Source organism: Vitis riparia, unplaced genomic scaffold (genome assembly GCF_004353265.1).
Source record: "Vitis riparia cultivar Riparia Gloire de Montpellier isolate 1030 unplaced genomic scaffold, EGFV_Vit.rip_1.0 scaffold613_pilon_pilon, whole genome shotgun sequence".
Lineage (NCBI taxonomy): Eukaryota > Viridiplantae > Streptophyta > Magnoliopsida > Vitales > Vitaceae > Vitis > Vitis riparia.
In genome coordinates, this window is record NW_023269711.1 from 19,130 (window position 1) to 44,564 (window position 25,435).

Genomic DNA, 25,435 nt, shown 5'->3' on the forward strand with positions numbered 1-25,435 from the left:
TTATGAGTGATACAAAGATTTGAATCCTTAAATTTTTTGGAAACAAACATAACCTTAGGGTTTCAAATTTTAAAAACCTATATGAGGGAACAAAGGTTTCCCCCATAGTTCCTAATATCTATGATCCAAACCAACTCTCAAGACAAGATGAGCAGAAAAGGGAAGAAACTTCATTATTTTGTACTACCCATGACCGGAACCAAACCCTCGGTTTCCATTTACTAAAACCCTAATGAGAGCGAGCCTTAGGATTTCAATTTCCAAACATCCTAATGAGGGAACAAAGTGTAAAGTTGGAAAGGGCTCTCTCATTTAACAATTCTAAATGCTAAGGCAGGCAAAGAAAACTATCATTTAATTGCGAAGAAACAAGGGGTACAAGAGAGCATACACGGTTCAAGCCAAGCCTTCTTCAATTACAATATCTAGCCCATCTGAGCATGCTCCTATATGAGCTTTAACGACTGAATCCTAATGCGTTAAAAGAGTAATAAATCCTTTAATAACCGCCCAAAAACATGAGAATTACACACGGTATCCGAAAATCAGATGAAAGTGTAGAACTCATCCGAATAAACCCCTTCAAATAATAAAACTAGGCAAAATAGTCTATACCCTATGTTACATACCGATGGCTTTTATAATAAAGGGCACTGTAGCTTTACTAGAATACAACATTCCTCACAAGCCCAGATTGAGTGGAACTAGGGACAACATTATTGAGCTGAATGTAGAAGGCCCTTGGTTGATTTTCAAAAGCTATGGTATTGAACTCCTTGGCTCTTCAGCTAATTAGAGCCTGAAAATTTGGAAAGTGGTTCTGCCAAAAAAAATTTCTAAAAGAGGAAAAGAATCCTAATCATCAACTCACCGACCTTCCTTCCTACCACGCAACCTATAGAATTGTTTCTGTTTTCCATCTGATCCTCCAAGGTTCTCTCCATTGTCATGACGAGTCATGATTCTTATTGGGTGGGCTTCAGTGTTGAAAACCCACTCATCTAATGAAATGACTGACGAAGGTGAGAAAAGAAGATAGAGATATTTGAGTGTCTCAGCAAGGAAGAAGCTTTGCATCATATTGTCTTTGACGCCGCTATTTACCTGTGTGAATACCCAGAACCAGCAGAGTAAGCAAAGAGCACAGATGTAGCAGTAAACAAAAGAAAGTAACAATGAAAGAAAATGATAACCAGCACAGCCAAGAGTGTTTAGGATTAGATAAAATACATAATCAGTGAGCACATTTATTTCAGTGTAAAACCACCACACCTGCTGGGCTGGTCACTGTCATTCATGATTGAAACTTATCTAGTAATAATAGATAACTTCTAAATCAGTTTTTCGTATTAATAAAAATTATAAAAACTCAATCTACAAATATTCTTATATAACCACTGCGAAGATTGAGTCTCATTTTGAGGTAATGACAGCCCAAATCATTGTGTTATTTGGTCAGGGTAACAAGTAATGAGAGATATTTTCTAAGATTTCAGGAATCAAAGTTCAAAAGTATCAGTCAGTCTGAAGTAGGGATTAGTGAGTTTGAAGTGTACTTACATCCTTCAGTCCAACGTATCCTGACTCTATGCGGGAGTTCTTTTCAAATGCTTGAAATATCTTCCAACCCCACTCTTGTGTTGCCAGTTAAACGCCGGAGGTAAAACAGTGATTCAACCGTCTCGGGCCTCAATATGTTCCATGATGTACCCACACTCATATCCTGTAAATGTTTTAGATGGAAGTGAGATTGGGCAGTAAAAGAAATAACTAGCATATAAAAAGAAAAGAGAAAAACTAACCTGCCCAGAGTGGAAGAAATAGTTCTCTCCAGCCAATTTTGTTGGTGTTGACTGGTAGAAATTATAGCATGTCCAGGCAAGCTGCGAAAAATATCCCAAGCAATTCACTCATAGGAATCACATGAAAAGCATCCAAATGTTGGAGAAGTAAGAGAAAACTCAGGGAGGGCAGAAGGAATCATTACAATTCCTTCCCTTAGAACTGCATGTGAAATTTTCATCTCATATGGCTCTTTCATTATATGCAAAATGATAATATTACATGGAATAAATAAAAAATTGAAATACTATCATTATAAACCGGTTAGTGCTTGTGATTTTACAAGAAGCCTCTAGCTTATGAAGTTCTTAATGTCATGGGAACATCAAAAAAATCAGTGGCTAGTGCTAATGGAGACAAAAAAAAAAATGCTGCAATGGCAAATATGTTCAAGGAGCTAAACAACTACTAAAGCTTAAGCTCTAGATGGGTATTAAAGCCTAAGGTCGAAACATTTTCCCATCAAGCACAAAATATCAGAAATGGTATGAAGAGAATTTAAGAATACCTCTTCGGCAAGGGATAGGAATTTCTGAGATTCTTCAGGACCATAACCAAGTGATCCTAAAGCAATCATTCCTGGGGCAAAGCATGCTAATTCATCCATCTGCACATATATAGAAAAAACAAATAGCACCAAAATGCTAATGGTCAAATATTAGTGCAGTAGAACAAATGAGTATTTTGGTATCAAATATTACCTTGTCATGCAGAGAATCCCCATTTTTCTCACATATATATGTGAAAGATGATGGTGTTGTTCTTTTAGACATTGGATATTTAAAAGAAAATCTGTGAGTTGAATTAAAATAAAAAGCATGCACCTTTTCCCAAAGAAATGAGCAAATGAAAAGATTAAACAATAATAAGGAACCAAGGCTAATCAGACAACTTGTTAGTCAATCTAAGGTTCTAGTTAAATGCATCCACCAAATTCCTCTTATCCTAGTTACTGAAAAGCTAAGGGCCTTTCACAACTGACAAGACCCAATATATGACAAAAAAAAGTTCCCTCTGAAAATAAATTAAAAAAAGCCCATGCAAGACGCTTCCCTTGGACTCATTAAAAGTGTAAAGTTGTCTACTTCATATCAAGCCCAAACAAAGCCTCAAAGAAAGCATGGAAGAAGACACTCCCATGTTCCCACATAGCTCTTCAACTGCCCATCTGGCCCCCAAGGGAGCACACATCCTAATTAAGCCCAAGACTCCAAGTAGGAGTAGTTCATTGAAGTGTTGGCTGTGTTAAGGTTCCTCCAAAAATCAATATCCCAGGAGGGAAATTATTTAAGAGAATAAAGTTTAGCTTTACGACACTTCTAAAGGCTGATTTTCCACCAGAGTTTCACCCATGACCAAATTTTAGAGCCACCGCCAGCAACAAACCTCAAATTAGAAAAGAACAAAAGAAGATCTTGGGAATTAAATTTTCCCTGCAATGTCAAGTTTTAACAGCATGCCTAGTTAAATTCCACTTCAGGAATCTCCAAATCCCTCTTCCGATGGGAGCTCAGTTTCACAGAGTCCTCAAAAGCCTAAACCTTCTTTCCTAGGTGTAGACACCAGCTCCCACCTATTGAGGGTTCTCAAACTAGCCTCCTTGTGCCAAACCAAAAAGAAACTCTCAGTTTTCTTAGTAATAGAGGCAACCTTAACAGGAAACTTTTTTTTTTTTTGCTGTGTTCATTTGCTTTAATAGCATGAAATAAATTAGGATGTAAACAAAGTAGGACAGAGGAACAGTAAATCCTATCCCATAAAGAAAGGACCATTTTCTTCTGTACATCTAGAGGACCTCCACCACAGGATCCTAGAATTCTATAGGATTCAAGGGCCATTCACTAGTACCACAACTAATTAATTGTACCAAAGTAGCTCATTTCCTATTAAAAACAATTCATTTTAATTAGTCAAACAGGAAAAAGGAAGGAACGAGGATCGTGTCATTCAATAACAAGCCAGATATCGCAAATAAACAATATTGGCCCATAGTAGTTCAAGAGAAACTGTCTGACAATCAAAATCACAATCATCATGTGGTATTGATAAACACATGCCCAATGTAGCACACAAATAATATTTCACCAGAATTCAATGGGAGATGTAGGGATTCACCTATAATGCTTCACAGCAGCAGTTTTATTTCCTTGTATCCAAACTTTGAGTAAATATTCATAAAAGCTGCAATCAAGTTTTTCAAGTTAATCACCAATGTCAATCAAACTAACAAAATTATGCTCATAGTTCAGCTCCTCCATCAGGGAGATAGATAAAGTAGTAGAATTCCTATGACATAATGAGACCCAGATCTCAAGAAAGATATCACAAATCGTACAGAAATATTAAATGGTCACCCATGGCTCCAAAGGTTATGGTCGAGTAAGATGATGTTCCTCTAAGAGGATTAATATATATGGGAAGCAAACCATCAGCAGGAAATGTTTTATTAAGCTCAATGACAACATTCTCAACCTGAAACATCAGAATTCAACCCATTAAATTCAATGCCAGCAAATTAAACCTCCCGTGAAAATGCTTGTTTCTTTGGAAGCAGAAGTTAATGACCAATGTCTTCTGACTCTAGCTTCTTTACCAAAAAAATTTAAATGTTGTATAGAGAAGATGATAACTAATTGAAGTTGCTTAGTCTTAGGATTTAATCCTAGTCAATACAACAAGATAGTAATTGACATTACTTTAGATAATTGTCAAAGGTCATCTGCATTTTAAGACACATGAAAACAATTCCTTTTTCGGTGTGTGCATATATAAGCATAAGAAGAATATACCTTTTTCTGATACTTTGGATCACCAGTCCTTTGAGAAAGGGCAATAAACTCCAGCTGCTCTGTGCCGGAATCGGCTAGGATACTGTCACCCTAGGAACAAGGAAAATTATACATTTTAAAAAACAATGAAATCAATTACCATGGATATATGTTTGAATTTTTTTTTTTTTCCATTTCATGTATTTATTAATTTATTTGTGGACATTAAATCATTAGCATGAAACAATTCAAACAAGAAAGAGAAATTGCACCTAAAACAACAGAAAGAGATTTAGGCATTAGGATTCAATGGTTTTAGAGACTAAGATGGACTTCTGCACATAATTCATGTATTTATTAATTTATTTGTGGACATTAAATCATTAGTATGAAACCATTCAAACAAGAGAGAAATTGCACCTAAAACAACAGAAAGAGATTTAGGCAGTAGAATGCAATGGTTTTAGAGACTAAGATGGACTTCTGCACATAATTAAGAACACCGGGTTTGAGATGCATCTTAACATTGTTGTCGGAGGATAGGAAGCTAGAAGAAGAAATATAGTTAATTAAGGCCCTGTTTAGATTCACTTCCTCAAAGCAAAAGCCTTTTTTTTTTTCCCTTTTGAAAGCTCCATAAGAGCTTATGTATGATTTTTTTTTTAATTTCAGGGTAAGATTTTTTTGGCATAAAAAAGAGACTAACAGGGAAGCAAGGACCATGTAGGTTCCAGTGGAAGCCCTTTCTTGGTTTATATGATAAGCTGTTACATGTTTATTCAAACTTTTAATAATACCAAGATTCCTCCTTTAAAATCATGATTTTAGCTTCAACTTAAGCATCTAACAGAAGTCAAAAGCAAGAAGTGATCTGAAACAGACCTAAGCTATGTAGCAGTAGCTTGGACACTTTTAAAAAGGATCCATGACCATTTCAAACACCATGTCATACACATCAGTAGAAATCTTAGAATATTACCATTTTTCCTTTTTTCTCTTTATGTAGTTTTTTAAAGAATAAATAGAAGAAGAATAAAGAAAGAAAAAGACACACCTATTGAATCTTGGAAAGCACTAAGAGGATCTGTTTGTGTGTGATCCATTAGTCTTGGTTTGATAGTTGTTGCTAGAAGTTTCCATGAAATATTGTTAACTTATGAGTGGAGGATAATGGTCAAGGCCATTGAAATCCATATTTGCTCAAGAGCTTGATTGGAAATTGGAGTTGCTGGTATAGCCTTTGCAGCCAATCTACTCCAGAGTTGTTTGTAGTGGCTGGAAGGTATATTTGTTTGGCTGATTCATATGATGTCGCAGTATGGAAAAAGATGCTTATAAACTTTTCTTTTTTTTTTTTTTTTTGATAGGTAAAAGCATAACCTTGTAACCAATTGGCTAGAGGAATAGTTAGAATTCAGTTAACAGGTGTTGTGCACACAGAAAACGAAGAGGAATCAGTGGGCCACTTATTCTACAATGTGAAATGGGTAGCATTCTGTGATATCCTTAATTCTTCTAGTTTGAGTTATCCTTGATATTTCCTTGATCCATGAATGAATTGCTTTTGGGATGGATTGGAAGCTTTCTGGGTCAAAGGTATTTGAAGGTGTAGAGGATGACCCTTTATGTTTGATTTGGTGTATCTGGGGAGAGCAGATTAGCTGAGTTTTTAAAGATACAGTGTATAGTGATCGCTTTCAGAATTTATTTCCTCAAATCTTGTTTAAATGGTCAAGAGATCCTGTGGATGAAGCCAATATTTCTTTTCTAGAGCCCACTGATTGCTTGGGAGTGGGTTAATTTGTGCTGTGGCTGTTTTTCTAGTCTTTCTATTGCTGTTTTGGCAATCTTTGTATACTTTATGGATATGTGTATGAGGATCCATAGGCCCACAAAGGATTATGTTAACAAGTGCCTTACACCCCAAGGCACCCAATAAATAAAATATAATAGGGAAGAAATTAAGGACACCCCAAAATATCAAGCCATCAAAGAAATCTGGAAAGGATAGGTTTCATACAAACATATTTTTACTTGCAATTCCAACAGCTCCAAAGCATTGGAGATCCTCCTAATTTCATTCCTTCCATGAACAAAAAAATAGGCAGAGGGGAATAATTTGCAAAATTTCCTCCTCCCTTTGCAAACAGACCATCCCTGCCAACTGGCTAAGGTGTCCTAAGCTAACTTAGGAAATACCCATGAAATACTGAGGGATCAAACAAAAGAGACCACAAACTTCAAGTTGTTCAAGGTATCAAAATGCATAAACAAATTATTATACCAACCCATCCTATTTGCAAACAGTACCAACCAGCGATAATCCCACTCCACTAGTAAAAATGAACACAGGGAATGGGTAAGAATCCTTAAATCTGTCTATGCGGAAAACAGGCAAAGTTCCTGACACATGGCTTCACAGTGATTTCACATAGAAGCAAGTAGCAATCATCTTCAGATAACTTCCACTCGTTTATCCTCCCCGCTTACACACTATCTTGAATATGAGACAAGAACAATTCTACCATTTCTGACTCACAACTATGAAAACTTCAATAAACCTTCATTTTTATAATCCTGATCACCTTCCACATTTCGATGATTTGCCACCATGTTGTCTCAATTAATTGAAATGTATGACAGATCTGGAAAACGAAGAAAAGTTTTTCCAACACCAAAATCTGACATAGGAGATAAAACATCTCACCCTTTTCTAAGAGCATTTCATCACCCCACAACAGCAGCTACTCATTTCCTCACCAAATTTACATTTATGTGTGGAACACTCTCTAGTGTTCATGTTCATTCAATCATGCTACATATTTAAGTCAAATAAGGATTTCAGCAGAAGCCAAATCACATCATGATGTATGCAAAAATCCAACCAGTAGAAGATCAATTTTAGGTCAGCGTCAAACCAAGTCAAGTAAAAACTCCAGGTCATTGTTGTGAGTAAGCAAGTAGCAGCAATTACATAGTGAAAATGGTAAATGCATTCTATTTTCCCTCATGCCACACAACAAAGAAACATAATTTCCACACCTAAGCCCAAGACACATTTTATAACTTCACACAACTCAAAATAGAATAATAAATCAACAGAAGGCAATAATAAATAGATAAATAAAACAACTTTCCAATAAATAGTGACAAAAGAACAACCAGAAACCAGACACTTACTCCAGTCCATCCAGGGTTATGTGCATTTCCATGTGCCAAGTTAATAATGTTGTAGGGTATCCCAGAAGGTGTATTCCAGGCAGGTAGCAACCTATCTGCAATATCTCTAGCTTTTTCAAGGAAAAGTTTGTCCTCTGAGAGATCATATGCACTAAGTAGTCCACCGACAACTCCGGAGTTCAATTAAAAAAAAAAAAAAAAAACCAAAAATGATAAGTCAAAAATGCAAGATTTCAATCCCGAGTTCATCTTAGAGATTGCAAGGTCATCATAGCCCGTAACTGGCCTTCCGAACAAGAGAAAGGACAAATTAAACAATCTACATATTAAACCTTATAATGCAACCTTATGGTCGTCTCAAAAACGCTAGCCTCATAATTCTTGTTGAAATCCAATGAGTTTGCAACCCACCTGCCATGAATAGCACATTAGTATTAAGCAGGAAATTGAATTACCAAAACTACAAAACATGAATACCATAGGCATGTATTTAACGTGTGCTAAGGAAAAAAATTGTAATTTAAGATCGTCAGAGAGAGAGGAGTAAACAATTGAAATAGGTAAACAAGGACTAGAAAATCATTCTTTTGGAGGAAAGCAAATAGAATTAATTAGAGAGAAGGGTAGTAATTAATAAAAATCAAGAAAATAAATAATCTAAAATAAAGTTAACAGGATTCCAACAAATGAAAAGAGATGAGCCCTTCCAAACAGTGACCTTAGTAAACTATGGAAGCCCCTTAATGCTTTTTCTGGTACTATGAGAGAAAAAGTAAAACAATGTAACTGCTGCATTAAAAAGAGATAAAATCCTAGTAATTGAGACAGACGACAATAGAAAGCTAAAACTCACTCTAGCTCTTTGGAATTGCTCATCTAGTCCCATTATATATAATGTATCAAGGGAATCTATTAATGTTGCTCCAAGACCTCCAAAACTATTGACACCATTCTTGGATTGTGGCTGTTAAGGAAAAAAAATTGCATGTTAGTTGTAGAACTTGAATAAAATGAAACAACATCATAAACACTATGGAACTATCACGCCCCAAGACCCACTCCAAGGGCGTGACGGTCATTTCACACTTCAAACCCGAAGGTTTACAGTGTAACCTGACCCAAACAATTATCTTGTAATCGGAAGTTACCAATTACCAAGTACCTGTTCAGAGTAGCGGAACAAATCTAAAATCCTCAAAATTCAATTTCAAAACTAAAACATCCACTATCCAAAATCCATTGTCCAAATATTTGCAAACTTAAATAATTCAAGTACTAGAACAAATTTCAAAATCTCCAAAACTCAACTTTGATGTAACATAAAATTTGAAGGATCAATATCCAAATAGCTTCCAAATACCAAAAGATCCAAATGAACATAACTAAAGTTAAACAAAATCCAACATAAAATCCTAAGTCAAATCCTAATGATGACCACTCCTCAGCCTAGCCATCACTCCTCACCTGAACTAAGAGTACCTGAAAAATTTTCAACAAATGGGAATGAGCTCACAGCCCAATAAGGAATATTAATGCAGTTCATGGATCAAATATTTTCATTTCAAATAGGAGATATCATTTTTTCTTTTTTTTTTTCTCATCAAATATTAGAGTTTCAAAAATACCAATACATTCAAAATTCAACCAACCATTTTCATATCAAATTCAAACACTTTCACATAAGATTCAATCAAATCCATTCAATTTTCATTACTCTGGTTATCAAATATCAAATGCCCAGTTAGGTGGGACTTTTCAAATGGGTGGCTAGCCTCAAATTGTTCCTGGTGGACGGAACCAAACACTACTAGTACTAGTAACCTCTAACCAAACCCCTAGAGGCTGGGGTCCAAATCAATTACATTCCCACCATGAAATGTAAAGGTCAACTATTATATCCCGTTGACAGGGCCGAATAGTCAACTATTATATCCCGTTGACAAGGGACAAATAAACCAGAGTGATGTTTTTGTTCAAGTATTCAAATTTACACAACATAATATCTCCATATTTTGTGTCATAAATAAAACAAAATATTCCAACATAATATTTAGTGCAAAACAGTTTGATCCATGCATGGTAACCAAATATCATTTTCTTTTCCACAATTCAAAATAACATATAAAATAATTTAATTTTATAAATATTGCATTAACTTCCCTTACCTCAAAATATGCAAAGACCTTGAAGGAAAAATAACCCTGAAAAGTCTACTCCTCACCTAACACAATAAAAAGACCACTATTACTATTTACCTCAAAATATAAATCTGATAATCCTAAAAATTTCTAAATGTTAAGATTAATATTTATGATTAACAAATTAATAATTTAATTACTCTATTCCTTATTTAATTAAAATTAATAAATTCTCAATTTGTTTCTAATAACACATTACTAATTTAATTAAATTACAATTTTATTTCATTATAAAATTCTATATATATAATATATATATTTTGCTAAATCTCTCATTCTATTTATTAAAAAAAAAAAGACCATTATTACTATTATCTTATTTATTAATCTAAAACTAAATATTATTATTATTATTATTATTTTAATTAACCAATTCAAAAGCCACTCATGTCTCGGGTACACCAAACCAAAAAAGTAAGTTTTTTTTTTTTTTTTTTCTATTGCCATCATCATTATATATATATATATAAAAGGCTTCCTTCCGGCCCATGCCCCCCCCCCCCCCCCCACCTTTTTTTTTTTCTTGCTTCCAGCACAGCACGCGTACGCCCCTTTTTTTTTTTTCCTTCTTTCCTTCCAGTGTTGTGCACACGCGTTCTCTTTTTTTTTTTTCTTTTTTTTTTAATAAAATTAACCCTAACCTAAAATCGAAACTTTCCAAGGAATTTTTTTTTTTTCATCTAATAAAATTTAAGATCTCCCAAATTCCAACAATAAAATCAAAATCTTAAATTTTTATTATTTTGATATTAAAACGAATTAAAAATAAAATAAACTAACCCTAATCTAGATTTGGGTTTTCCAAAAGATATCTAATGTATTTGAAATTAACCAATGAATCTAAAATATTAAACTAGGGATTAGAATCTTACCTATAGAGATCTGTTATTCAACCTTGAAATCTGACTCCAACCTTACGTTCTCTGGAATTCTGCGAATAGGAACTCTATTCAGAAAAGAACGGAAAGAATAAAATTTCTAATTTATACCTAGGGTATTTATTCGTAAAATTACACTTTTACCCCCTCTTCCTTTTTATTAAATTAATTAATTAACTAATTTAATTATTATTAGTAATTTCCTAAATTACCCTTAAAAGAAAATGCTTGGGCGTTACAATACAAATGCCACAAATCTAGGAATGTCCATAAAATCATAGACATCTAGTTGCAAAATTGAAATTTAATTACTCTTAATGTAATTTGATTATTTGAGAGTTCACCGGAAAGAAATGAATTTGGGATCTTGTAACAGGTGGGTTTTTAAAGTAGTTATAAAATTTAAATTTCCTTTTTCTTCTTTTGATTCCTCAACAATCCAATAGAAAGAGCATGAAGACATCCTACAGAGTAAGCACAGGAACGGGGTCTTAATACTGATAATACTCTTAACATATTACATATCTTTTGAAGCTCCAGATGCATATCTATATATATAAGGTGAACCTTACATGTATAGTTTCCTCCCCATCATTGTCCTTCAGTGATTTAAGATTGAAGTCTTTTAAAAGCTTTTGATGAAGCATTTGTCAGAGTTGTCTATAAAAAAATATAGTATTACTTCTATTCTAATATGCCAACTATCTTTGATTGATAGAGAGATTGAAAATATTTTGTACTAAAACTACAAAATATAGGAAACAATGTAGCAAAGAGTTTTCTCATATTCAAAATTATGATTATACCGTCTTTTGCATTGCTAGTGGGGCATTGGACATAAGTACAAGAGCTATATATGTAGACACAAAATATATGTGATGAAATAATTTAGAAAGATTCACCATTTGATCCTATTCAAACAACCAAAACAGAAAGAAAAGTAGAAGACGAAGAAGAAGAAAGCAAAACAAAACAAATCAAAAAACTAAAAATGAAAAAACAGATCAATGAAACCTGAAGTTCATTTTGTCCCCACGCATACTTCTCATATGAACTCCATGCATGAAGCATAGCATCTTTTACTTTCTTCCTTCGATGAATGTCAATGGGGTCATCTGGAACAGTACTTTTCTTGGAGGATTTACTATTTCTGCCACTGAGGCCACCGACATTTCCTCCAATACTCTTCAATTCATCCAGCTGCCAATATAACCACACATTCAGTCTACACATACATGTAATGTAATACCAATGGTTTCAAAATGAGAGTAAAGTAATGACAAGTCAGTTGACAGAGAACCTAAATCAATGGGAACAAGCTACATGGAGGCAAAAAACTCTCAACTGTTTTCTAGGAAACTGGAGAAAATATAATTTGGGGAACTTGGAGAAAATAAAATTTGTCTGAGTATTTTGAATTGGCCAAAAATTTGATTGAATTCACACTGGGAAACATATAGCCTAGAAATTTTCTAATTTGTAAACAATAGGTATAGTATTCCGGAAATTAAAAAAACCAAAAAAGAAAATAACCATGGCATGAACTGCTAAGCATATTCTAATGGTTGAAGCTGGATGACAACCAAAGAACAAGCATTTTAAATTTCTTACCAAATCTTGCAAATGGACCAATTCTGCATTTAGCCTGGCAACCTCAATCTGCAAAATCCACACAAATTTCTTTAAATAAAGGCAACTGGAGAAGCAATTGTCCCTCAAATTGAAACAACAAGCTTCAGTTTTTTAGCATAAATTTTTACCTAGGTGAAGATACTCATTACTTAAAAATTCATATGGAAACAGCTAATTACGGAACACTAATTTGCTATTTTAGGAGGAAAAAAGCCTGGTGTACTGGGGTTGCACCCCTTATTTTTGCTAGGATCCCTAATACAACCTTTTATGATACGAGAACTTCATTACAAACTGATGAACATAAGCACAAAGTATTTTTGCAGTAAACTGAGGCATTGTCAATGGTACTATTGTGTTACTTTTAGATATAAAAATATAACTTGGGAAAGGATTTACACCCTTTCCATCTCTCTTCTATTGTCTTTTATTCTTTCTTCTCCTCTCTTCTCTGCATCCAAATCCTCATATCATCTCCAACTCAGTATCAAGTTGATCCGGGCGTAATCATATTAGAAACTTTAAAATAGAATTTAGCAATAGCAAATGACAGGAGATGACAATAAACTTCATTTGTTACATCATAAAAATTAAATTACTTATTAAGACATTTATTTTTACAATAGTTTATGGAATAATAAATTAGAAAATTCTAAAAATATGTTACAAAGATTCTTTTCTAGGCCAAAAACGATTGATTAGTAAGTACCTAACAAAAGGAGGAGCAACCTAGGTGTAGTGGAATACAAGGATCACTCAAACATCAAAATACATGGAAACACTGCCTGCTCACTAGCCTGGGATTAAGGCCAATAGGTCCTGGAATTCCAAGAACAAGAGCACCTCCTATCCAAAATCTTCCTGAGCATATAAATAAATAGCTAACAAAATTTCAGCTCTAACTCCAATTGCCCAAGACCATACAAATGAGGTTTCTAAGATTTGTTTCCTTCTTATGCCAGTATATAAGGATTGCCTCCATTTAGGGAATTTCTTGCAATTCAATTTATAAATATAGTCTTGCACAAGTAGATTAGGAATGCCTTCATATGAGAATTTCTTGCAATCCAATTTACACATATACCAAATTAGGCTAGACAGCCACCAGCCACCACCTCCCTCTATAAAATTCACATATTCTAAAGATGAAAATTCCCAAGTTGAGAAAAATTGTCTCATGATTATCTTTTCTTGGTTAGAACATAGTTTTCTTCTTTTTGCTCATGAAGACATATTTGCGCCTCTTGGAATATTCCAAGGGCCCAACCAACTAATTTCTTGCTACATCTTTCCCATACACCTAATCTCTTCTTCCCTAAATTTCTGTATTTCTTGCCATTATCTTTTCTTACTTCAATTTTCTGTTCCCATGGCCTTTCGGTAGCATTATTTTCTTGAAATTTGCATTCATTCCATCCATGTCTCTGTTTCACTTAGTAAGGTGAACCCAACCTTCCTATAGTTTATCTCTTCAATCTTCTTGGTTTCATCTCTTCCCAACTGTTCTCCATTTCAAACTGTTTTTGCTTTTCCCACGACAGGAGCTTATATTGGACCTTGAACATACCTGTACCTCTACCTGAAACCAAAATAGATAGGAGGGGAAAGAATATGTAAGAGTATGACCTCATTCTAAGGAATTCAACAAAACAAACACAAAACTTTGTAAGAAGAGGTGCCTTCTCATAAGGGGGTTGCAGTGACCAGTTACCAAAAAAGGAAAGCTCTATTTTCCAGGCTCTCCCATAGTTGATACTTTGGAACCACAAGAATTCTTACTAAGAATGAGGATTGATTATCTGAGATCCTTTCTTTCTCATCCTTTCTTTCATCAAACAGGACAAATATATATAGAATCAAACTGAACCCAATAAATGCCTATTCATGGAAGAATAAGCTTCAACAGATTGAAGACCTTCAATTTCCCATACATCCACCATTTTCAAGAACTATCCCACTAGAATCATCCTTCTACTAGTGCTCTTTGCCCATCTAATATCGATTCTCTTCCTATTCCCCAAAGTCAAACTGATTTCTTAACTAATCTCCCAAGTTTGGTGAAAAGCTCTGGTAAATATAAACAGGAACTGCAAAAAAGAGTGCTAATAAATCAAAAACAAACTACAAAAAATAACTTTTCAAACATTTATAATTAATCAAAAACCAAACTAAAAAAAATCAACTTACCTTCCCATGGCTGCGTGTGTGAATCTCTTCTCCATTATGCTGCGTCAAAAGTGACAGCGGCTTTTCTTACGTCCAATGTGCGGCTACTACCACCATCGTATGGTGTGTCCTATGGAAATCTGTTCAACTATGTATTGAAGTCTTTATGTGGCCGTGTGTGGAGAATTCTCTCCAACGGAGTCCCGTGCAGCTGCTTGTTGTGGAAGATGCCACCCAAACTGCGGTGCGTGGTTGCCTCTTCTGTGTGTGCCTCTTGCAGCCGCAATTGGTGGACTCCAACTTTCCAATGGTGTGCTGTGATGCTTCTAGAATTGATGGTCCCTTTCCTTGGTGTGTGATGCTAGGAGGGATCTCTAATGATGCAGACTGTGTGGCTGTGAGGGTGGCTGTGAAGAAAATCATATTCGCGTGTAAGAGAAGGCCCCTCTTATAGTGCGTGATTGACTCCCTCAGCGGACTCTGCATTCTTCCAAGGATTGTCTCCCTTTTCAGGCTGCTGCGTGTTGGTGCTTCTCCATGGAGAATGCCGACTACAATGAAACTTTAGTTTTGTAGTTCGACCAACTTCCATATGGTTAATAATTGCTCTTTCCCCATCATTCAAACAGAAGATAAGGTAACTTAACATTAAAAATGCATTCTTGCGAAGAAACCTTGAGAGGGATGTTTGCATGGAGCAACCGTTGAGGTTCATTGATTCCACCAAGCAAGGCCATGTTCTTACTTAAAAAGTCTTTCTATAGATTGAAGTAGGCACCTCATTCTTGGTTCGATCAACTGTCTTAATATCTACTACAACTTGCTTCTATTATAACAAATTTAATGCTTAATTAACTCTTCATCTATCACACCAATGATATTACAACTATTATTCTCATATGCATGGATGATGTTCTTCTCATAGTGAGTAATGATGATTTTGTTCAAATTTTAATTGAACGTCTTGGCTAAGAGTTTGAATTAAGGAACTTGGATCACTGAACAATTTTCTTGGAGTAGAAGTGAAGCCTTTTTTCGATGATGTATTCTTGTCTCAACAAAAGTATATGCGTGATTTGCTTCACAAAAAGTAAATGCCACTCAAAGACAAAGAAGACCTCTTTGGTTACATGCATAGAATCATTTTCAGAACTTCATCAATGATTTGTTTATGATATTTGTTTTTTCAATGGAGCTAAATGGCAAAATAAGATTAGTGCAGCCCCTAGTCCCTGTAGTATGTTAGAGACCCTTAAAACTACTAAGCACTTTTAGAATTGATATCCAAGTTTTAAAAACTTATAGAATTGATATGACAACTGAGCAAACAATTGATTGTTCTCAAGGTGAACAATAGAGAAGAATATTCATTAGCTTAATTTTTTTTCATAAATTACCATGATTAATAGAAATATAGGATAAGTCATCTAGGCTTACTATCTTCAAGTGTGTCCATCCAATAAAATCAGGTGTTGGATATAAGAAAGGTTGTCGTTTTCAAAATTACCATATAAGAAAGTCACTCTTACAAGGTATGTTTACCATATAATAAACATGATTATTTAATACGGTTTGGAATCTGAAATGTGATTGCTTGAAACCATCACTCCTTAAGAGGTTTTTAATTACATTACCGAAAACCAAAGATTTGCATTCAACAGTCCTAAATCTATAGAAACCTAAAAGATGAGCATAATCTAGGGTTTTGAATTCACCTTATGAGAATTTTGGATTCCGTTGAGAACAACACGTAGGGAAGCTATAGAGCATTTGTATCATCAAGAGCTCCACCATCGACAATCTCCATGTGGTTCTAGTAATCAAGTGAAGTGTCCTCATTCAGGGATGCAGAGGAGTGGAAATTGACGACAACTATGGCAGTGACTGGAGACGAAGAAGTGGACGCTAGGGCATCGGCCAAGTCCAGTACGACTTGGTCGAGTTGTATCTGCCTCGGACCTTTCCCAGTCGAGTCCGATATCTGATACCATTTTCAACTCAAACTTGTTGTAACTTCATGTTTTCTCCATTAACACCAAAACACACATACAGAATATATTCAACAATCAGTCATTAGATAGGAACCAACCTGAATCCATTTTGACGCTTTTGATGAAGAGGTATCGATCTTCTAAGGCTAATGGAGGGCACCACCTTTCTCTGTATTCTCTCAGGCAATGGGAGCGGGAGAGAGAGCGGTTCTATTCTTTCAAAGATGTGATGATTCTGAAAAGACATAAGCCTCACCTTTTATACCCTCCTGCCTTAGGGACCATACCCATTGGTTATTGGGCCTCACGGGCCTTAGGCCCATCATCTAAAGCCCGTGATTGCGTTGGGCTCTACACATAAGGTGGCCCATACTCTTAAAACGAACATTAAATCAAAATGTCCATAATTTGAATAGCTTAATCATGAATCATTGTTAAATATGTGAGTCCATATTTCAACAATCTCCCACTTGGACCACATATAGTACAAAACAATGTTCATGATAGTACTTTATTGAGCTCATCTTGCTATTCTAACTTAATATCCTTAAACAATCCGGTCTACTAGTTATGCTAACATAGGATCAAAGCGGCCTTCGTTAATCTTAATTATAACTAGACCCATCAATGATCACAACATTAACAAAATTAGCAACATGGATCAAGTATGGATGTGTAGCATGGAAATTACATAGAATGTGATATTTAATATGTCTATTTCCAATTGGTCCCACTTTATGACTAAAAAATTAGTCAAATTCCACTTTCAACACTTGATGCTAATCTGCTTTTGAAAGTCATCATTTTAATTCAGAGAATTCAAATACAATAGTCTTTAAAATCAAGATCTGTATAGATAACACAACATAATTTCACATCAAGAAAATAAACACAAAGTCTAAATACAAACTCCCACTATTCTGACACATCATCAATGTGTACAACACCCATATGTGTGACGTGCTCATGATATACTTTGGGTGGCAAACCCTTAGTGAGCGGATCCGCAATCATGGAGTTTGTGCTTATGTGTTCAATCGATACTTGAAGACTCTGAACTCTTTCTTTCACAACCAAGAACTTGATATCAATGTGTTTGGACTTTGACGAACTTCGGTTGTTCTTAGAATATAATTCTGCGGCCTTATTATCACAGTTGATTCTCAACGGTTTCTCAATCCCATCAACTATTCGTAACTGAGTGACAAAATTCCGCAGCCATATCCCATGGTTTGATGCTTCGTAGCAGGCTATGAATTCTGCCTCCATGGTGGAAGAAGCAATAAGTGTTTGTTTAACACTTTTCCATGAAACTGCTCCTCCAGCTAACATGAAGATGTAGCCTGAAGTGGATCTCCTACTGTCAAGACATCCTGCGAAATCGGAGTCCGAATATCCCACAATCTCTAAGTGACTTGATCTACGGTATGTGAGCATGTAATCTTTAGTTCTTTGTAAATACCGCATAACCCGTTTTGCCTTTTTCCAATGATCCATACCTGGGTTACTTAAATATCTGCCTAACATTCCAACAATGTACGCAATATCCGGACGCGTACAAACTTGTGCATACATGAGACTTCCTACTACCGAGGCATAGGGAAATCTCTCCATATCTTTCTTCTCAAGTTCATTTTTCGGACATTGGTGCAAACTAAACTTATCGCCTTTTGCTACAGGCGTGTCTCCTGGTGCACAATTGCTCATGCCAAATCTACTCAACACCTTATTGATGTAGGCCTTTTGTGATAATCCAAGTATACCTCTTGAACGATCCCTATGGATCTGTATACCCAGCACAAAAGATGCATTACCAAGATCCTTCATGTCAAATTTACTAGACAGAAATCGCTTGGTTTCATGCAAAAGTCCCACATCACTACTTGCAAGTAGAATATCATCAACATATAACACCAAGATAATAAATTTGCTCCCACTGAACTTGAGGTATATGCATTGATCAACGGTGTTCTCCTTAAAACCAAATGAAGTAATCACTTGATCAAACTTTCGGTACCATTGTCGGGATGCTTGCTTTAAACCATATATGGACCTTTTTAATCTGCATACAAGTTGCTTTGAATCTTTAGACTCAAAGTTCTCCGGTTGCACCATGTATATTGTCTCATCAATGTTGCCATTAAGAAACGCAGTTTTAACGTCCATTTGATGTAGCTCTAAATCATAATGAGCTACAAGTGCCATGATGATTCTAAAGGAGTCCTTTGATGAAACTGGTGAAAAAGTCTCCTTATAATCAATGCCTTCCTTTTGAGTGAAACCTTTTGCAACTAGGCGTGCCTTATACCTAACAATATTGCCTTTTGAATCCCGCTTGGTTTTAAAAATCCATTTACAACCAATTGGTTTTACACCTTTAGGCAATTCTACTAGGTCCCAAACACCATTGTCTTTCATTGATTTCATCTCATCCTTCATGGCTCTATCCACTTTTCAGAATCAGAACTTTGTTTGACTTGACTTACTGAAATTGGATCGTCTTCCAGACCCATGTCAAACTCATGTTCTTGGAGATATACAACATAATCATCTGAAATTGTACTTCTCCTTTCTCTAGTGGATCTTCTTAGTGGCACTTGTACTTGAGGTTCTTGAGGTTGTTGAGTTACCTCTTGATGAACTTGAATCGGTTCCATAACTTGAGCAGGAGGAATCTCAGGTGTGTCTTGAATCCCTGTTATCGACTGTACATTCTGAATAGTGTCATTAAACATAATATGACCATGTCCAGTCGTAATAATAGGAATATTAACAGATTCCTCCTCAAAGACCACCTTTCTTATTGGCTCTCTCCCACTTAACTCAACATCCTCAATGAACTTAGCATTGCCCGTTTCAAAGAAGGATCTAGTTGAGGGATCATAAAATTTGAAACCTCTCGACCTTTCAGAATACCCTACAAAGTAGCAGCTCACTGTTCTGGAGTCCAATTTCTTTTCATTTGGCTTGTAAGGCCTAGCTTCAGCTGGACAACCCCAGACATGCAAGTGCCTAATACTAGGTTTCTTGCTAGTCCATAACTCATATGGGGTTTTGGCTACTGCTTTGCTTGGTACTCTATTCAAAATATAAACTGCAGTTTTTATGGCTTCGCCCCAAAGTGATTCTGGTAAGGTGGAATGACTAATCATACTTCTTACCATATCCTTAAGAGTACGGTTTCGCCTCTCTGCTACACCATTTTGGCTCGGAGTCCCTGGCATGGTGTACTGAGGAACGATACCACACTCCATCAAATATTTGGCGAATGGCCCTGGACGTTGTTCACTTGATCCGTCATATCTACCATAGTATTCACCTCCACGGTCAGATCTGACGGCTTTTATTTTCTTGCTTAGTTGGTTCTCAACTTCAGCTTTGAAATTCTTGAACACATCCAATGACTGAGACTTTTCATGAATTAAATAAAGATACCCATAACGCGAGTAATCGTCAATGAAAGTGATAAAATATTGTTGTCCATTCCAAGAAGGGGTAGGAAATGGACCACAAATGTCTGTATGTATCAATTCCAAGACGTCACTGCACCTATTGGCATTCTTTTTCTTCATATTTGTTTGTTTCCTTTAATGCACTCTATACAGACTTGAAAGTCTGAGAAATCAAGTGGATGGAGAATTCCATCTGACACAAGTCTTTGTATTCGTTGATTTGAAATATGACCCAAACGCTTGTGCCATAACATTGATGAATTCTCATTCATTAATTTTCGCTTAATGCCATAATTACTTGAATGCAAGGTTTCATTTCCATTAGTGGCCTTTATGTTCAATTTATATAGTTTGTCTGTTAGACTACCTGTACCAATAATATTTGAATTTAGATAAAGACTAACCATTCCATTTCCAAATGAACAACAATATCCAAATTTGTCCAAACATGAAACAGAAATTAAATTTCGTCTAAACGACGGTACTACAAAAGTCTCTTCCAAATCCAATGTACATCCAGAGTCTAACTGTAATCTGAAAAGACCAATAGCCTTGACTGCAGCCTTGTTGCCATTTCCCACATAGATGTATCTTTCACCATCAGTTGGCATTCGGCTCCTTAGGCAACCCTGCATAGTGACACTTATGTGAGTAGTTGCACCCGTATCTATCCACCAAGTGTCAGTAGGCACTACAGCTAAATTAATTTCTGAACAAACAAAGTTGAGAAGTGTACCTTTCTTTTCACGCCAAGCAGCGTATTTAGTACATGTCTTCTTCATATGACCAGCCTTTTTGCAAAAGAAACAAGTGATCTCCTTATCTTGTTTCTTTTGCTCCTTTTGCTTTGATGTCCCAGAAACTGCAGTTTGTTTTCCTTTATTGTCCCTCTTTCTTTTCTTATTGGTACCAAATCCCTGAGATGTGGAAGCCAAGTGAGCACTTTCTATCTTTTCTTGCTTCAATCTTTCTTCCTCTTGCACACATTGAGCAATAAGCTCATTCAAAGTCCATTTTTCCTTTTGTGTATTGTAACTAATTTTGAATGGACTGAATTGTGTAGGCAGAGAGATCAAGACCAAGTGCACGAGTATGTCTTCCGACAACTCTAACTTTAGTGCCTTGAGTCTCGTCACAAGATTAGACATTTCCATAATGTACTCCCTGATATTCTCTTTCCCTTTATACCGCATAGAGACAAGCTTACTAAGAATAGTGCTTGTCTCAACCTTTTCGTTTGCAGCGAATCGGTTTGCTATCTGGTCCAAGAATGCCTTGGCTTGGGTTTCCTCAGGTATTGCACCCCTTATTGCTTCTGGAATTGAGTGCTTCATAATCATTAGACTCATGCGATTGGATCGCTCCCATTTTTCCATAGTAGACCTTTGCTCAGCAGTGCTGGCACTAGTAAGATCTGAAGGGCGATCCTCCCTTAATGCAAAGTCTAAATCCATGCACCCGAGCACAATTATAACGTGCTCTTTCCATTTCTTGAAGTTTGTACCATTAAGCACAGGAATGTTATTCACATTTGCAGATATAGAAGATGCTGAATTCATAATAATAAAGCTCACAGTCAGTCACATAAGCATCATACATACATGAATAAATAAACATCATGTAAGATACATAGCACAAACATTAATATTCAATCTTTGGACAAAAATATTAACTTGTAATTAGTATCCTTATACAAAATTAATTCATAAATATTGACAATAAAATCAAACACAATATGCCTGTCTTTGGACTAACATATCAATGCAAGATAAACATTATATGTCACATATTTATGACTATTTTATCTATTAAAATAATCTTCCTTTGGGCCGATTATTTTAAATAATAATAATAACATGTTTCATACTTCAAAATGAATAAAATTATATAATATAAGTCACTTTGGCAACAAATATATAGATAACCTATTCATTTTGAAACGTTAAACATAAACGTAACAAGAAATAATAAATTCTAAAAAAAAAAAACAGAAATTCATCAAAAACATAAATTTATTATAGTACAAAATTCATAAGTAATGTGAGAGTCTTATAGCCTAGTTGGTCAAGCACAAGGTTGACAACCTTGTGGTTGTGGGTTCGAGCCCATTGGAGGCCTTACTCATTTTTTTTCTTTTTTTTTTTTTTTTTTTTTTTAAAAAAAAATCAAAAAACGCCATTCATGGCGTTGGCCTCCAACAACACGCCTTCTAAAGTGGTGCCTCAAGCACGCCCTGAACGGCGCCGGAAAAGGCACCTGTGGTGGCACCGGCAGTGGCGCCCAACGGCGTCTGGGGAGACGCCTTAATGGCGCTGCGGACAGCGCCGGAAGTGGCGCCTGAAGGAATTGAAGCGGGGGGTCAAAACGGTGCCGGAAACGGCACCTTTCCGATCCCTTTGAAGGCGCGCACCAGCGGCGTAAGCACCAGTGGCGACGCCTGCAAACGTGGCCCTGAAAGACGCTAGAATGGCGCCCTGAAGCGCCCCTTAATGGCACCCTGAAGCGTCCCTTAATGGCGCTGGTTGAACCGCGCTTTGAACGGCGCTAAACGCCGCCTGAACAACGGCCCCACTGGCGCCTGGACGGCGCCCCACTGGCGCCTGGACGGCGCCCCCACTGGCGCCTGGACGGCGCCCCCACTGGCGCCTGGACGGCACCCCCACTGGTGCCTGGTATGGCGCCTCCATTGGCTCCTGAAAGGCGCTGCATAATAGCCCTTAACGGCGTCTGAACGCCGCGTCTGAGTGGCTCCTTCATGTGGCGCCTTAAAGCACACTTCCTATGGCACTGTAAAGGATGTCGCGTCTGAATCCATTTTCTATTTAATTACACTTTACTAGTTAGATGTAATTAGGATCCTTTAAAGGGTCCTGGATCTGTTTGATTCCCAATGCAACATGCAACGGGAAGAACTTGAACGTGGTTTTGGGGAAAATGGGAACCTATGCTCTGATACCATTGTTGTAACTTCATGTTTTCTCCATTAACACCAAAACACACATACAGAATATATTCAACAATCAGTCATTAGATAGGAACCAACCTAAATCCATTTTGACGCTTTTGATGAAGAGGTATCGATCTTCTAAGGCTAATGGAGGGCACCACCTTTCTCTGTATTCTCTCAGGCAATGGGAGCGGGAGAGAGAGCGGTTCTATTCTTTCAAAGATGTGATGATTCTGAAAAGACATAAGCCTCACCTTTTATACCCTCCTGCCTTAGGGACCATACCCATTGGTTATTGGGCCTCACGGGCCTTAGGCCCATCATCTAAAGCCCGTGATTGCGTTGGGCTCTACACATAAGGTGGCCCATACTCTTAAAACGAACATTAAATCAAAATGTCCATAATTTGAATAGCTTAATCATGAATCATTGTTAAATATGTGAGTCCATATTTCAACAAAACTCTGCCAAGAATTGGTTAAACTCGGTCATCAGCTCAGTCGAGATTCCGAGTTGACTCGATTGAATCCTCCGAGTTATCGAACATTTCTTGGATTATTCCCCGTTTCAAATCATAACAAAAGAACATCCAACAACAATGAAAACTAAGAAAACTTTTTAAAAAAATGAAGATTCTTTTCAGAAGAAAAGTTTTTCAAAGATCTATGACTCTATACCCACATTGAATAAGAAGAAAGAAGACGTCCCCACAAGATCACAGATGGACTCCAGGGCCTTCCTGTTGGATATGTCACTGTGGTGATGGTCTGACCGGTGGAATAAACATCACATTCTTTCATCAATGTCTATCTCTGTGTGTGGGTTTCGCCTTTCTCTATTTTGTGACTTCGTCTCCGTGTTCTCATTGATGTGGCATGGATGTACTCCATAGAGGAGGGCAATCTGGGTACAGCGAGCCTCAGACTACCCTTTTGAGCCTCTCTCTGAGTCTCTCTCTTTTTGTTGGGATGTGAAGAATGTGCCTTGGCTACTAGTATTTGGGATTAGGGATTCGAAGAAAATGAGGTATGATAGTGATTTATTATTTCAATGCACATTGTCTTGTATGCTAATTGTACTGAATGAAAATTCAATAATTTATTATTATCATATCAATTGCATATATCATATATTATTTTACATGGTAATGTTACCGTATATATAATGAAATATTTTATATGCTAATTTATTGTTAATAATAAATTGAATGTTATTATATTAATATATTTTTAAGTTTATTAATTTTTTAAGCTTATTTAATTCTACTTATTTTTTCAGTAATTTTTTTAATATTAAAAATATTTTATTTTGCCTATCATTCAATACTGAGTTGAGAAGTTGAAATTCTTGTGTCTTAAGACCCTCCAAGTTAATGATTAATACTGCGATTTTGAACCATGGTAGACGCACTTTTACTACTGAAATCATTAGCGAAGTCGAATAGAAAGAGAAGTTACATTGTACATAGAGAAATTAATTTTTCACATAGAGAGATATCAATAGAACTTGTGTATACTGTAGTGAGAAATGAGAGGAAAAAATGATTTTTGAGATGAGCATTGTTGGGTGTGAAATTAGAGAAGCTGGGATAGAAGCAGAAATGGTGTGAGAGAAGCAACATAAGCCTTAAAAAGAGTATATATATATATAGATACACACATGTATGTACACCTGACCCTCCAAAGTTCTCTCCATTATCATGCTGGGTAGGGTGGGCTTCTGTGTTGAAGACCCACTCATCTAATGATATGACCGGAAAGGGTGAGAAAAGAAGATAGAGATATTTTAGTGTCTCAGGGAGGAAGAAGCTTTGCATCATATTGTCTTTGACGCCAGTGTTAACTTGCAAATACCCTCAACCAGCAGAGTAAGCAATGAGCAGCACCCTCTGATCAGCAGCCACATGATAGGTGGGCATGCAGTAGAATCGAGAATCCATTATTTCAAATTCGTGATATCAAAACAAACACCATAGTCTTCACTGACAACAAAAGGAAGTAATTGATGAGATAATTGGGCAGACTACATTGCTGGGTTGGTGTGTCAGGTTTGTCAGATTTATATTTTCTCAGCCTTCATGGATGGTAATCTGAAGTAAATGCAACAAAAGTATGGAATCAGACAATCTGAAGTGTAGACTAGAGAGTTTGAGGAGTGTGCTAACATCCTTCAGTCCGACATATCCTGACTCTAAGCGGGAGTTCTTTTTAAACATTGTCTCTTTCTCAAACATTGTCCCAAATTACAAAAGTTGTAATTTAATGGGTTGAAAGTATTCACCATGTATAACCATTCCAAATACGTACTTTCACCATTGCTTTACTGGCCAAGTTCACATTCTACATCAAAAAACTTTTGACAGATGACACTAGTAGCCTTCT

The 25,435-nt window shown here is 36.2% G+C and overlaps 1 long non-coding RNA gene and 1 pseudogene across 1 annotated transcript; both read right to left on the minus strand.

The window, feature by feature from the left end:
• Positions 1 to 388: 388 nt before the first annotated feature.
• LOC117910120 lies at positions 389 to 24,993 on the minus strand (annotated as a pseudogene).
• Positions 14,242 to 16,663, minus strand: LOC117910125. Its single transcript, XR_004650546.1, has 3 exons — positions 16,380 to 16,663; positions 14,686 to 15,226; positions 14,242 to 14,585 (listed from the first exon to the last, which is right to left on the minus strand). It is a non-coding gene; the product is annotated as an uncharacterized LOC117910125 (long non-coding RNA).
• Positions 24,994 to 25,435: the final 442 nt, after the last annotated feature.